The sequence below is a fragment of the Protopterus annectens genome, chromosome 5.part0 (assembly GCF_019279795.1).
Source record: "Protopterus annectens isolate FY-2018-M chromosome 5.part0, PAN1.0, whole genome shotgun sequence".
Taxonomy (NCBI): Eukaryota; Metazoa; Chordata; order Ceratodontiformes; family Protopteridae; genus Protopterus; species Protopterus annectens.
In genome coordinates this window covers 1,340,174,135-1,340,190,836 of record NC_056735.1, presented here as the reverse complement: position 1 = coordinate 1,340,190,836, position 16,702 = coordinate 1,340,174,135, and positions in this window count along the sequence as shown.

Here is a 16,702-nt window from a genome sequence, read left to right as displayed (position 1 = left end):
TGCAAACTGGCTGAGTGACAGAACCCACAGGGTCAGAGTTGCTGGCGCCATGTCAGACTCAAAGCCTGTCACAAGTGGTGTCCCACAGGGCTCAGTCCTGGGCCCACTCTTGTTTGGCATCTACTTTTCCAAAGTACAAGCAAACACAGGAGGGTTATGGCTGACAAAGTTTTCAGATGACTGCAAACTGGGCCATAGTAGAAAACACATCTGACACAGATATCCTTCAGAAGGGTCTCACAGAAGCGGATAACTGGTGCCAGAGCCACGGCCTAAAGTTAAATGCCAAAAATGCATAGTCATACCCTTTGGGAAAAACAAGGTTACCCCTAGCTACCAAATAGGTGGCAATCCACTGAGCACAGAAGAAGTTATCAGGGACCTGGGGACCCAGGTTGATAGTAGTCTGTCATTCGACACCCATGTAGCTAAAGTAGTTAGGAAGTCCTTCTACATTGCCCACCTTATCATGAAGGGATTCTCATCTAGATCAAGGGAGGTCATAGTCTCCCTTTACTCATCACTCATCAGACCAATGATTGAGTACAATGCCCCATTCGAATGTATCTGACCCGACACTTGCAGCAGCTGGAGAGGCCACAAAAGTTCCTCACCAAAAGGATAAAGGGTCTCAAAATCTGTCCTATGCTGCCCGACTGAAAGAACTCCAGCTCTATTCAGTCGCTTACCGCTTGCTCAGAGGTGACCTTTGCCTAACATACAAGGCCATGTCAAACCCAGATTTGATGAATATGCTTCACCTCAAAAAATCTAGATCCATCAGAGCCACAAGGGCGGGAGACTTAAACCTCGACACGGCTATTAATAGGACGTGCTGGAGGGATAGATTCATCACCCAAAGACTCCCTATGCTGTGGAACAAAATCCCGGTACATGTGAGGCAGAGCACCTCGCTGGCCTTGTTCAAGAGAAATCTTGACCAATGGATGGGAGATCGCAGATATACCCCAGGAATTACCTCAGTGTCACTGCTCGACAGAGGCACAGCAAAATAATGGGTATAGTTCCCCATACTAAAGGGGTGGCGTAAGCCACAAAATGATGGCTAGGCTTATAAATGCCCTCGGGCAGATAGCCTAGTATGAACCTATGAACCTATGAACCTATGTATATTGATGTAGCAGTAACAGTCCTATCACCAACTTGAAGTAGTTATCACATAGGAAACTGTAGGTAGAACAGTAGTGTGCATATATCTGCAGCTATTAGAAATGTGCAGCATATGTATTGGTATTTGAAGGTGTTAATTATATTTTCTTTACCTTACCAATCCATTCCACATGAAATTGGTATGTGCAATCACAATTAACACCCCTGGACATTTGTCATGTTGGGTCATACATATTTGTATGTACATTGATGCATCTACCCTGTTACATACATCCAAACCTGATGGCCTGTTGCCATCAATCAACCCTGCATGTTGTTGGACTGTGTATTGCTGTTCAGATTATGCATGTGTTATGCCCGCTGTTCAATGGTGTGAATATCTGGGTGTTTGGTTAATGGGAATACTAATGCATGCTGTTACAACTAATTGCGAATGGTATTGTATGTTACTAACCCAAACTGTCATGACATAATGCAAAACATAGGATGACAGGGAAGGCGGGTTCCAGTGGACCCACCTCTCCCACCTCAGCTGGAGAGTGCACCTGGCACTAGTGCCCAGTCTGGACCCTCCTCTGGTGGCCCTGTGCCACCTGTGGGTGGAAGCACTGCAGGGGATGGGGCCCATCCCCCCTCTGCAAGTGTGGCTGGAGGAGAACCACCACTCACCCTCAGTAGCATCCGGACTGTGGTGCGTAGGGAGATCCGGGACTCTGTTCTTGGGCCCCTATGCCAGCTTGAGGCACAGGTGGCACAACTTACGGGCATGCCTGTTGCCCGGCCTACACAGCCCCCAGCACAGCCCCGTCCTGGGCAGTAAAGGAACAGTGGCAACTGCCCATGGGTTGGGATATCAGTTTCACTGTTGCCATCTGTGGGCTCATGGGCTCTGGATATCCAAACATCCATCCCCGTCAATTATGTAACCCCCCCACACGTGTCATACACTGCCCCTGTATGCGTCTTGTTTGTCTTGTCTGTTGACCTACCCAACCTACTTCCCCAGCTATACCGACTTCCTTTACCTGACATACCACTCTCACCTGAAAAAAAAAAAGGGCACTCTGTACCCACAAAAAAATGATGCCCTATACATAGCTGCCCATTCCGCACACATGTCTGCTGGACATGGAAACTATCAATTACAATTGGCTGTACAACAAGTATTATTGTTGTCCTGACACCTCTCTCAGAGGTGGAAGGTTTCAAATGTCACACCAAATTACAAACATATGCACAGCTGTTGCTGATGAAGAAATGGGCAGCTATGGGCCTTACCTACATCCCTCCTGCAAAACCCAAGCTTGTTTCCCTACTGTCTTATCCTCTTTGTGACCCCTTTTTTACCACTTTCCTGTCTCCCCATTTTCATTTCATTCAAAGAAAATAGCGCGGGTGTGCACCAGAGTAAGCACTGCTAAGCGGTTGTAAGCGGGTGTGCGCTGAGCTGAATGCCAGTGCGCATGCGGGAGCTCTGCGCAAACCGGCGCTAACCCAGTTACAACTGCTTAAAAGTGCCTTAGTCACTCTGATTGACAGGTCCTGTAGTCAGTTCAAAAGCAAACTAAAATCCCACTGTCAGTCCCGAACCCAGGACCTTGGAAACAGTAGTCTGCATGACTTACCACTAAGCCATGACTGTTACACAAGAACATTGTGCTACAATAAATATATCATGTAATAGGAATGAATGTAAAGGGAATATAGGATGTGTAGTACACAAAGCATGTCATGTATATTTACTGTCAAATCTAGTGAATTTCTATAATAGTAGTGTGTGAACAGAAACAGCCATGCTAGTTGGTAGCTAGTAGGTAATAATGTCAGTTATACATATATAAATGTATGTATATATATATATATATATATATAGTTGTAGGTGTCAGTGTACATACACACTTAGTACAGGAAACAGGAGAGATGAATGGTGAAATGTGAATCTACAACACAGCCTGAATCATGAGAGAGATACTAACCTTTACACTCACAGAACAGTGTCCACAGCCTACCAGCATGGTCCCCTCCCTTACAATCTGAAAGGGCAACGCCTATCTCACATACCTTTTTATAGCACTGTCCTGAAATCACAGTGAGAACTGCAATCAGTACACAACTGGCTGCATGCAATTAGCAAATGCTGACTTACAATTGGTGCAGAGGCCATCACATGGACTTATGCAGATACCTACAAAAGCATCCTGTACTCCCACTCCACACATGCAATACTTTCATTGCACCATCTGGAGGCAGAGCGAGCAAGAGAGAGAGAGAGAGAAAAAAAGAAAAAAAAAAAGAAAAAGAAAAAAGAAAATAAGAACACAAACAAAAACACACATAAGACAAACTAAGTTGAAGCTGTCATCAGAGTCAGTATCAAGCTGGGCTAGCAGCAGCAGGAAGCTATAGTAATGGTAACACAACCAGCTGTGACAAACACAGGTAATGTAAAGTAACAAGTTAATAGTCTACATACTGTGAACCCTCCATATGTGTTATTGGTCTGTATCTATATGTATGTCTATGTGATAAGTTGTGTGCAAGTAGTTTCACCCAAAGGGGATGACTATACATTACATGTCATTCAGTGTTAGGCCATGATTCTGGCACCAGTTGTCCGTTTCAGTGAGGCCTGTCTGTAGGATGTGTGTGTCAGCTGGTGTAACAACTATGGCGCTTAGTTCGCAGTCATCTGGGAACTTTGTCATCCACAACCTGCACATGTTTGCTTTCACATCTGAGAAGTAAATGCCAAACAAGAGGGGTCCTAGGACAGAGCCCTGTGGGATACTACATGTGACTGGCTTTGAGTCTGACATGGCTCCCGCAATATCGGTATTATGGATTCTGTAGTTCAACCAGTGTGCAACCCATCGTGTGACATATGTAGTAACATGTAAGCTGATGAGCTTGTTTATGATGCCTGAGTGGAGTACTGTGTTGAAGGCCTTAGGCAAGTCCAGGTAGGCTGTATGGACTGCTTTGCCCTCATCAATGGCTGTAGTGACTGTTTTGAAAAGGTCAACCAGGTTCAAAAGACAGGATCAGCCCATCACAAAGGCAAACTGGGTGGGATCAGGTGTCTGCAGGTACCCAATATCGCTGTATATGCATCCCATAATGAATCATTCCATAGCTTTGCAGACCAGGCTGGTTAAGCTTATGGGGCGGTAGTTCCCAGGGTCAGTAGAGGTGCCTCCTTAGTGGACTGGGACCACTGTTGCTGTATGCCAGTGTTCAGGTACATATCCCGTAGTACGGCCAAGGTTACATATCAGTCTTTTATGTGGTTGTATCTCCTCTTGGAGTCCATGTAGCACACATCCAGGGATACCATCAAGTCACATTGATGCTGTGTGTTCTGCTTTGCTGAGGGTGGCCCTCACCTGGACATCTGAGATGATAGGGAGGTTACATTCAGCTGTGATAAGTATTTCTAAGTGTGGGGGAGAGGGAGGGGGGATATTTGCACTGAACCTGTCTGCCAGAATGTTGCCAATATCTGTGGGTTCAGTGAATGTTAAGTAGGTGTATAGTAATTCAGAGCATATCTGAGGCTTTTGGTCCATATGTCTAACAAAACTGAAGTAGGCCTTGTGGTTATCTATAGTGTCCATGGCCATTTCCCTCTCAGAGTTGGCCGTGGATGTTGTTATGAGAGACTGTAGCTTATTACCAGTGCTGACCTCAGATGCCTTCTCTTTATGTGAATCTGCTCTGTCCTGCAGTAGTCTCCTTCTATCATTATACAATTTGCCTTTGGCTGGGGTCCACCAGACAGGATGCTTAACCTTTGTGCATAGGGTCTGAGTTAGAAATGTATGTGCATGTTCCATGCATTCTTTGGGATGTCCGTGGGAATCATTCGCAAAGGGGTCAGCATTGTGAGTTGTGGCTTCCACTGGCCCAGTGGGCTGCATGGATACCATGTCAGTCCTAACAAGTGAAAATCTGTCTATTTACATATATATATATCAAAGTAGTCTACTGTGCTGGTGGTGGTGGTGGGATATGTATATCCAGGCCGATTAATTTGTGTCCAGATCACACTAGTGGATGGCGTTCCACATACAGTACCTTGGTATGAACCCCCAGAGTGAGGTTGTGCATTGGACCTGTCTCAGTGTGCTGACCGATGGAGCTTGGTACTATGTTGTATGGAATGTGGCAGGTATTGTTGCACAGGTGTTGACTGAGCACTGATATCTGGCCATGTACATGTGTATCCACCAAGAGACACACACGTGCTACATATGGGAGTAGTAGTATATCACTACAGTTGAGTATCATGTATAGTATGTGTGCCATATATTGCTGACATAGTTTGCTGATATCCTGTTTGTGTTCCCTTTCAGGGACATGGCTCGTCAGCAAAATCCTGCCTACTCTGCTGCAGAAGATGAAGAGATACACCAGAGCCTGGTGCGGGATTATGACATACTGTTTTCCCGCACCAGCCAGAATCAGCAGGAGAGGGCTGCATTGTGGCAAGACCTTGTCCATAGGGTAAATGACATTGGCACGCATAATAGGACATATGAGCAGGTACGACATCACTGCAGTGATTTAATCAAAAATGTCCGTCAGCGTGCATCGGATATCCACAGGCAACAGGTCGCCGCAGGAGGTGGGGTGGCCACACACCCCCCCCTCACCAGACTGGAGGGGCTACTCCTAAGTGTTGTGGCTCCAGCCCAGGAACATCAACAGCAACACACCTGCATTATGATGGAGGCTGGATCCACACAGCAACACGACATGGAGCATGCAGGTAATATGCCATATGTACACTTGACTGTTCTGTACACTGTTAGTTTATGCATGTGTAAGGTGTGTAATTGGTATGTAGCTGTCACCATAGTATGTAATTGTGCAGGTGTGATATTACCAATATCAGCAGCTGACATGTGAAAGACAACTGGTGTACTACTGAACTGTATCATATGCAGTATCAATGGCACAGTTGTGCCCACTGACATTAATCCCCTCCTTTCTGCAGGTCCCACCGGTGTTACAGCAAGGCAGCCCATCCATGTTGGTGAGTGTGTTTTAACAATACCTATAATAGTCCTGATAGTGCTAGTAATAATAGTGTAACTCAGTAGTGCTCTATGTGTATACTGCGGGGAGTGCATGTGTGCCTGTGCCCACGTGTGCATGTGTGCATGTGTGCCTGTGTCCACGTGTGCATGTGTGCATGTGTCCATGTGTGCACGTTTCCACGTGTGCAGGTGTCCATGTGTGCATGTGTGCATGTGTGCCTGTGTCCACGTGTGCATGTGTGCATGTTTGCATGTGTGCATGTGTGCCTGTGTCCACATGTGCATGTGTGCATGTGTGCATGTGTCCAAATGTGCATGTGTGCATTAGTGCATCACTGGTAACATTGTGTAGACATTGTAAACTGTGTTCTGTTGCTGCTCTGGTGTCCTGCAGCAGGGAACCTGAATCTGGTGCCACAGGTACTGATAATGATGATATCTGTGTAATGGCACAGGAAGGTGTGTCAGGGTCCATCATTGGTCAGCCAATTGACAGTACACAGCTGTCAACCCCATCATTGTGCACAGTCATCCTGCTAGTACATCCTATGTCACCATTGTCCCTAGGTGATGGACAGGATACAGTGGGCATTGACCAGGGTAATGTGGTATCTGTGGCACATGCTTCCCCACACAGCAGCCATGGGCAGGGTCCTGAGATGGTACCACACAGACAATTGCCCATGGGTTCTTCTGGGAGCATCCATGTGCGTACTGCCTCTGACAGACATGCCCAAAGAGGTCTGTCAACCTCAGCTATGTTTCGGGCTGTCATGCAGGCACAGTCACCTATGGAAATGTACACCAGACAGGGTCTGAGGGAGCTGAGAGCATGTTGCACATCCATGACTGACAGTATACATGACATTGTGGATGCTATCCGTAATTTCACCAATGTCATAGACAGATGTTGTGGGGACATATTACAGCAGTTCCACAACCACATGTCCATGAGCCAGGGCAATGGTGGATGGTTGTGGCGTCGACGTGGCCGTATGCCAGCAACAGCAGCAGCTGGCAGTTGGCACGGATGACAACAGGCCCGCGGATGCCCCCATTGTGCCAGCAGCAGCCCCAGCAATGCTGGGTCTGTGTTGTCATCAGACCGCCCCAGGAGACCACGTGCACGTGGCTCTGGACAGTCCCAACAGGGACCTGTGTCCAGTCAACAAACTCCTGCTTCTGATGACAGTACCCAGTCTGGCTTAGTACCGGATACGGTCAATAGCACCCCTGCCAGGCACAGGTACTGTGTCTGTGCCCACAGACACTGATCTGTATGACCTGCCAGGTGCAGTCTGTGGCTGTCCACAAACTCCAGTATATGACAGCCATGAGGTGAAACTGTGTGCATGCATACACACATGCAAAATGTTAACACCTAGGGCTACCACATACATGCACACACTGCACCAACAGTGCCCCACCCTGCACTGCTGTCCCTCACCAACACACATACACATACATGTCAATTGGTGGTATCAGTGGCAGACTCAGGCATACCTAATTCACACCCTGTGCATATGATGAAACTGTGCCACCTCCTGCAATCTCCAACATCAGTGCAGGAACAGGTAAACACGTTGCTGATGCACAGGGTGACTACATAAAAGTGTATTACTAGTATCATGTTGGTAACAGTACAGTGTGATGATATGATTGTGTGTATATCCCAGCATGCCTGATGCAGTAACTGTATGACTGTCCTGAATTGTTATCTACACCCATAGTAAGTACCATAGTGTAACAGCTGCACATTATTGCATACCGGTGGTAAGGATGTCAACAGATAGCCACATACATAGGTAGCACAGGGGAGAAGCTAATGCAAGTAGTGATACGCAATGATGGACCTGTACAGTAATGGTGGCATGTTGCCCACAACGACTATGCAATGTGGATGTTTGCGCATGTTGATATGTGTGCAGTACCAATTTAATACAAATTACAATTAAATATGGCATAATATCAGTTCTACCATGGACATCTGAGCTGTGCATTCCTGGGTACATGTTGATAGTGCCTGCATATTTGCACTGTTACCTACTGGAAGTGTTACCCCTTCTTTGTTGTACAATGGACTACTTCCAGCCCTGCTTACTGTAGCTTTGTTTGCATGCATGTTTGCTTGAGGTTCCCTGGAACACTGATTCCACCTGCAATGCAGAGTTACAGACCTTCTGTGGAATCCTAGTGACATCTGCATAGCGTACTATATGTATGTCAATTTTCCACCTGACAGAACGTCACTGTCTGTCCTGTTCGCATGTACGTTGCCTGTGACACATTGCATATGACTTACCTGGCATTTACCCACCTGTGCAGTCATATATGCCAGTGCTATGAAATCAGTAGCAGTACACCCACACTTACTCACCTTCAGTATGTTGCTCCCCATTGGCCCTATGTGTTGGTAATCACCATGGCAATCACACTACTATGGTAGCATGTGCAAAGGTAACCTGTGAATCACCTCTATGGTCCAGTTGTGGTTTATGTGAGTCATGTGGCAATGTCACAGCTGCCACATGTATGCAGTCAACCCTCTCCCCTGGCCAGGAACGTACAACACATGTGTGAGATGCCACCACATAGCCAATCTGGGGACTGAGCACTCTGAACCCAGTACTGCCATACCCTGTCAGGTGACATGACATACTACAGTGACTACAATACCAGTCTGACATAGACCCGCACTGACAACAATCCGAACACACTGGGGCATACTTGGAGACTCAGAATAGCATCCTGCCTGAGCATCACACACCTCCGCAGCTGGCACACAGGCATACGTTAAGTCGGAACAGAGCACATGCCACACATGGCACACACATCCCATGTGCCACACACTCACAGCCTGTAGGGCTACACAACACACCTGGTACAGATGTGTCAGGTACCTCTCTTGGCTGCTGCAGTGGGGTCCTGCTCAACAGGCTGTACATGGTGAAGGTCAAAGTGATATGCCCGTGGGCACTATGGTCCACCACAAAACACATGCATACAGGTCAGTCAGAGGCAAGGACACATATGACTCAGTCATTGTCCATGCCACTATGGATGACCTGAGACGTACCTCCCTGGACTACATGATAGGGAACATAGAAGGGCTCTCTCAGCATGTGGCATGGGCCAGTATGAGCCTGACCTTGGTTGCCATCATACCCTCACCAGGTATGCTACCACAATATGTAGGAAGGGTGTTCTATGTCTACATATTGCTCAATCTCTAGTGTCATTCATAGGGTATCCAATGGCTGTCAATGTGTGCTTACATGCTAGGGAAGCCACAATGATTTGTGAGGGGCAGCTTGCACGTGACACCCATGGGCCATCGTATATTGGTGAAGTCCCTTGATACACACATAGAGCCTTTTGCTGCAGGACACGGATTACATAGCCACCTCTGCAGGTATCACACGGGATAGGACACTAACAGTAATGCTACACAACACCAGCAGTGTACACCACAAGATGCATGCACTGGACACTGTCCTCAGCACGGTAAACTGCAATATCTGTGCAGTACCAGATTCCTGATTCACGGCTCACAGGTGCAACCCATCACTGCCAGGTTATACCTCATACCATGCCTGTTGTCCGCTACACATGTAACACACATGGACAGAGGGGTGGTATCTCAAGGCACTACAGATACACACACCTCCAGGTTGTTGGCACAGCACAAAGCATCAGGGCCTATCCATGAGCAGCTAACAGTGTGTTGGACTGCCTTCTGGTTCATAGCCTGGCACACACAACCCTCCCATACACAGGAAACCCACCTGTCCTCCTTAACAACACTGGCAATATGACAGTCTCTAGAAATGTCTTTATATGGCTGGACTGCATCTAGCCAAACATTGTGTGTGAGCATTACTGTAGCTGCAACACACTAGCTGAAAGGTTCCCAGCATGTAGTCACTGAATTGCAGTGGAACAACATGTTACCACTCCCACAACAGGTGGGAACATGCAGCACCTGTTCATCGACTACATGTAGACTATATGGCCCAGACCAGATGTGTATCCCCTGCTGTTGGGATTATACCATATACAACTCACACTGTATATATATATACATACCGCATGTGGCCCCTGCACAGTAAGACACAGTCATAATGTTATGCATTGCAAATACCATTTATCCACTTGAGGCATGTGTCAGACATGGTAACTACTGAAGGTCACAGGTATATATGTGTATGTGTCACACACATACATTATGTGTGCATTGCCATTGCTAGTTTAAGCAATGTCATGCATTGTTATGAACAACAACCTACACATGGTCATATTGTGTGACACAACCACACGTGGCAGTTGTGGGTTTCCAAAACATACATATCTGTGCTCTGAAAGTGGTAATAGACCCAGTAGCGGAGCACACTATTGGCATTACTGGGCAATTAGCCCTGTTTGGCTGTACTGATCGTGTGGTGACATCACCTGTGTTTACTGGGGGAATATGCAGCATCTGGTGTATTGTAGTAGTTGCCAAAAGGAACTGTTCCCTCACACTTGCAATTATACACACCCTACTACCCCCCACACACTTGCCATTTGTAGATTTCATACCCCCTACCTAACTATGTCACGACACGTGAGAGAGACACATTAGCGAAGCGCACTACTTGGATTACTAGGAGGTTCTTTTTCTCCGGCTGTATTTATAGGGTGCTGACATCATCAGTGTTTGGAAAGGGTAATGTGCATCATGTAGTGTGTTCTCCTGATTGCCAAAAAGCACATGTCTTTCATACAGAATTGCACACACACAAACTCCCCTTATTTAAACACACACTCTTGCCATTTGCAGGATTTAAACCACTATCTAACTATGTTATGACACTTGAGAGAGATGCTTTAACAGAGTGCACTATTTGGATTACTGGGAGGTTTCCCTTTTCCAGATGTACTTATAGGGTGCTGACATCATAAGTGTTTGGAAAGGGTAATGTTTATCATGTAGTGTGTTCTCCTAATTGCACATATCTTTCATAAAGACTTGCCAGCACACACACTCTCCTTATATACACACTTGCCATTTGCAGGATTCAAACCCCTACCTAACTATGTTATGACATTCGAGATGGATGCATTTGCGAGCACGCTATTCACATTAGTGGGAGGATTCCTTTCTCCTGCTGTACTTATAGGGTGCTGACATCATCAGTGCTTAGAAAGGGGGATGTGCATCCTGTAGAGTGTTTTCCCAGTTGCCAAAAGGGACATTTACCTCACCCTCTACACACACTGGGCATTTGTAGGATTCAAACCCCTACCTAACTATGTTATGACACTTGAGACAGATACATTAGCAGAGCACACTATTCGCATTACTGGGAGGTTTCTCTTCTCCTGCTGTACTTATAGGGTGCTGACATCATCAGTGTTTAGAAAGGGGAATGTGCATCCTGTAGAGTGTTTTCCCAATTGCCAAAAGGGACACTTCCCTCACACAGACTTGCACACACAACAACCCCTGCTCACCCACACACACACACACGCACACACACACACACACACACACACACACACACACACACACACACACACACACACACACACACACTGAGCATTTGCATGATTCAAACTCCTACCTAACTATATTATGACACTTGAGGGAGACACATTAGCAGAGCGTGCTATCTGAATTACTGGGCATCTGTTCTGCACCTGCAGTATTGATAGGGTGCTGACATCTTTATTTCTACACAGGTATGTACATCTAGTACTACCTGTCAGGTGGGGGATAGCATATATATGCATTTGCAGCCACCTACGTCAGGGTCAGATATGCACATCGCACTGGCAGGTTATGTTCTATACCATGCTTCGTGACCACAGGACCTGTAACACACAACACAACCAGTCCAGAACACCACTCCCACATCCAGGACACACACTTTGCTTCCCTGGGAACAGTGCTTGGATATGCAGGTGTTCATATACACCATTCCAGTTGTTAACATTAGGTACAGGCATATTGTGTGTGGGAACTACTCAGGCCTCTACAACATTACCCTACAGCCACTACAATTTGTGGGTCCATGTGCTATGGCAGAACCACTCACCACAGCCATATGGGGGAATACATATTGCACCTGTCCATCTGCAACATGGGTACTCACTGTTCCACACCAGAGGTAGACCACCATTGTTGATATCTGACCATACCCACCTTTCCCTGGACATCCATATCCCATCCCCACCCCAGGCAAGGCTGTCACTGCAAACAAACTGTATTTAGCACAAGCAGACTCTACACTTGTGAAGTCTGGGGTGGAAGACTTCAAAGGACCCATGCTGGGGGAGTATTCTGGCCACTCTGCATAATCCTTGACAATTGCATTATATGAGCATGTGTAGGGTTTGCATTGATCATGCTCTCCCACATATAACCATGTCTGCTCCACAACAGGACACCTGTCAGGTGTACACCAGCCATATATGAGCTGTCCAACAGACAGAGTGAGCTAATACATTGTAGAGCTGTAGCCCACAGAGGGAGGACATCTCTGAACAGTACCAGCACGACATTTCAATCCCACATAATCATCACAACACAGTGTTGACAGTGAAATTGTCCAGACAATGCAGATAGGGCTCCCCTCAGTCTGTTATTGATGCCCACTTACTGTTGGAGGTACTCAGCAACCCTCTTCCAGCACACACCAACAACATGGATGTGGCTTAGCACATTCAAACCCTGGGATCTCCACTGTGTCCCTGCTTGACAGAGGTACAGCACACTAGCCTCACACGTTGCCTTGTGTGACCTAATTTACAGTGGCACAGTAGCCTACTGTACTGGGGATGCAGATGCCAAGCACACTCTGGCTAAGCTGTCATTCCCTAGTGCAAACAGCCTAGTATTGACCTCTACACCCATATGTTTAATTGTCAGATGCACAATATTTGTTGCTGTTAGACTGTTTGCAGGTCTTTATTGCCATAGCATTCCCTGTTTCTATGAATAACTTGTGTATCTGTGGAAGATGTTTAAATATGAGGGGGATCCACTATATCACTTATGTCTATGTAGTCATTTACTGTGTGCACTCGGCAGATTGCTGTGTTGTGGTTGGTTCCTGGAATGACACGCATTACAAATACCAGATATGTGTGGCCAACTGCTAAATGGAGATATGGTCTAAGTGTGTGAGCATGCCCAGTTCAGCCTTTCCATGGCATGTTGTCTGACATATGCCTCATTTATCAAAGTGTGTGAGCATGCCCAGTGTGAGCTTTCCATATGTTGAACTCTGCAGTCCACCACATATTTGGGTGAGTGTGAACTTCAACAATATCTCACGTTTATGGTTGTGTGTTGGGTGTCATGTTGTGTACTTACTGGCCAACTGCTTTGTGTCTGACCACAACAGGGATTATACTGTGCCTTCAGGGATTGCATGGGATACTTTGCATACAGTTGTCAACATCCTTTCATAATGACCTAACACTGTAGTACCGTATAGTGTACTGGTTCAGTACTTTCACTGTGGTGGATAGTATCCTGGGCTTTAGTCCTATCACTGCTTTAAATCTTCATAGTGAGCACAACAGACTGTGTAGGGGCCAGTTGTGCACATATGACCATGTTGCATTATGTTCAGATATGGACTACCTAAACCAGGCTTGTCCAACATTGGTAGTGTATTCCACAACATAGGTGGACTTTGGCAAACACTAGCAATGTGCCCTAGGCCATTTCTGATGGTAGTCAGAGAGTGTGTTTGTCCTTTGACAGACACTGTAACTAGAGTTTGCCATGACATATGTCATGGTTAGTATACTGTGCCTCCGTCTACCTTTGACATAACAGTGATACCCAGGGTAAACCTACCATCTCCCATCCACTCATCAAGATTCCTCTTGAGGAGTGTTGATGGGTGACTCTCTGGCTAACCTGTACTGGGAGTTTACTCAAGAGTGGGGGTGGCTTCTGTGTTATGAATCATTCAGTACAGCTTATCCTATGTATGTCAGTGCTGGGGTTCAGGTCTCTCATATGCATAGCTCACTGCCATTCAGATTGTACAAGGTGCAGCATGTTCATTGATTCCAGCTTGGACATGGCTTTATACATCAGGCACAGCTTGCCTCTGGGTGGGCAGTATGGCAGTGTGTGGAGCTGCAGTTTGTTTACTCAGGCAACACATGGCATCTGTTCAAGCTATTTGCTACTCCTGGTGAGGTGCTGTTGTGGACTTTACAGTTGATGGAGGTGTCTGCTGAGGTACATCCCACAGGGCTATTGTAGTCAATTGTGACGCTGATGAAGGATGACTGCAGAGCCACAGTGACCTCCCTTATCTAGATCTGACAACCTTCATGATTAGGTGGGTATATGGTATGTTTCTGTGAACACTACAGCCACATGTTTGTCCATTGCAGGATATCTATCACCTTGTGTCCCCAGGTCTCTCATTACATGTTAGGTACATAATGGGTTAACACCTATTTGGTAATTGGTGGGCACTTACTGTATATCCACGGTGGTTGACTATACACATTTCTGCAATTAGCTTGTGGACATGGTTATGGCACCAGTTGTCTGTTTCTATGTGGCCCTTTTGTGGGTTGCTTGTGTCAGCTGGGGGTCAGATATGGTGGGCAGTTTGTACTCCTCTGCATACATGTTCAGTCACAGTCCTTCCATGTTGGCTTGTACCTATGGGACATATATACGGAACAAGGGAGGTCCCAGGATCAAGCCTTCTGGGATGCCACTTATATCTGGTTTGTAGTCTAACATGGATGCAGCATGTCTGACTATGTCAGTTCTGTCATTGGTCTGGTTTCCAACCCCTCTACTGACATAGGGGTTTATAATTAAGCTGGTGAACATATCCATATTGAACACGTGGGGTATTGTATGGAAGCATTTGCACGGTCCAGCTACGCTGTGTGGACCACATTGCCCTCATCAATGACCTTAATGACTGTTTCAAATGGGTCAAACATGTTTAGGGGCAGGATCTGCACTTACGACAGCCACACTGGGTAGGGTCCGGTGTCAGTAGGTCCCCAATAGCTTTATGTCTGCGGTACATGCTGATCCTTTCCATAGCTGTGCAGACCAAGCTTGTCAGGATCCTGGGGTGGTAGCTTGCAGTATCCATTCAGGCAACACCTTTGTTGAGAAGGACCACTGTTGTTGTACACTGCTCTTTGGATACATATCCTGTGGTAAGGCTGACATTGAGCAGTAGTGTGATTTGGCATTCCATTCTTCTTGGAGTCCATGTTGGACTCAGCCCAGGACACCATCTCATACCTTTGCTGCTGTGTGTTTTACTTTGTAGATGATGGCTGTTACCTCAGCATCTGCAATGTCAGGGGGGCCAGCAGTCTTCTGGGATAGATATTTTGCATTCTGGGGGGGGGGTTGCACTGCACCTGTCAGGTTGTATGTTGGCAGTATGTGTGTGTGTTTGGTATGTTGTTTGTAATATTTGTGTGATTCGGAGCATATCTGTGAATTCCCAACATGGTTCTTACCATCAGTTGAGTAAGCCTTGTGATTATCCTTAGTGTCCTGTACACTTTGTATCTTCATAAGTTCATAGGTTCATACTAGGCTATCCACCCTAGGGCATTTGTAAGCCTAGCCAGAGTGTGTGTGTGTCTTTCGCCGCCCCTTGCTATGTGAATAGTATAGCCATTTATGATTTACTTTACTGTGCCTCTGTCTGGACGTGACACAGTGAAGACCCCCAGTGTACATCTACGATCATCCATCCACTTGGCAATATTCCTGTTGAGGGGTGTCAGTGAGAGGCTCTGCCTAACATGTAGTGGGATCCTGTTCCAGGGTGTGGGGAGCCTCTGGGTTATGTATCTCTCCCTCCAGCACATCCTATTTCATTATGTGTTGAGGTTGACATCTTTCACTTTCACAGCTCCAATGGCTTTGATTTCCTGGGGTGGAGCATGTCCATTACTCCTGTGTTGGACATGGCCTTGTACAACAGACATACAATGCCTCTGTGTAGGCAGTATGTGACTGCATTCAGCTGGGGCGTCTACAGCCAGGCAGCATATGACATATATTTGAGACCCTTTATCCTCTTGGTGAGGTACCTTTGAGGTCTTTCTAACCGCTGCAGGTGTCAGGTAAGGTACATCCCATATGAGTCATTGTACTAGATTATGGTTCTGATAAGAGAACAGTACAGGGCACAATTACCTCTGTTGATGTAGATGTGAATCCTTTCATGATACGGTGTCCAATATAGACAGTCTTCCTAGCCACTTTGGCATTGTGAGTGTCACATAACAGATTACTGTCCACTTGTGTCCCTAGGTCCCTGATTACTCCTTGCATACATAATGGTTTACAACCTATGTGGTAATTTGTGAGTACCTTGTTTGGTATTTGGTGGGGCATTCATACTGTCCAGTGTCTTCAGGATGTCTGGGTGGGGTTCCTGTGTGTGAGAGTGGGGTCTGTCACATGCTACAGACTGTACAGCAGTTTTGACTACAGTTAGGTGCACATGGGTGAACTCTGCTGCTTTGTGCAT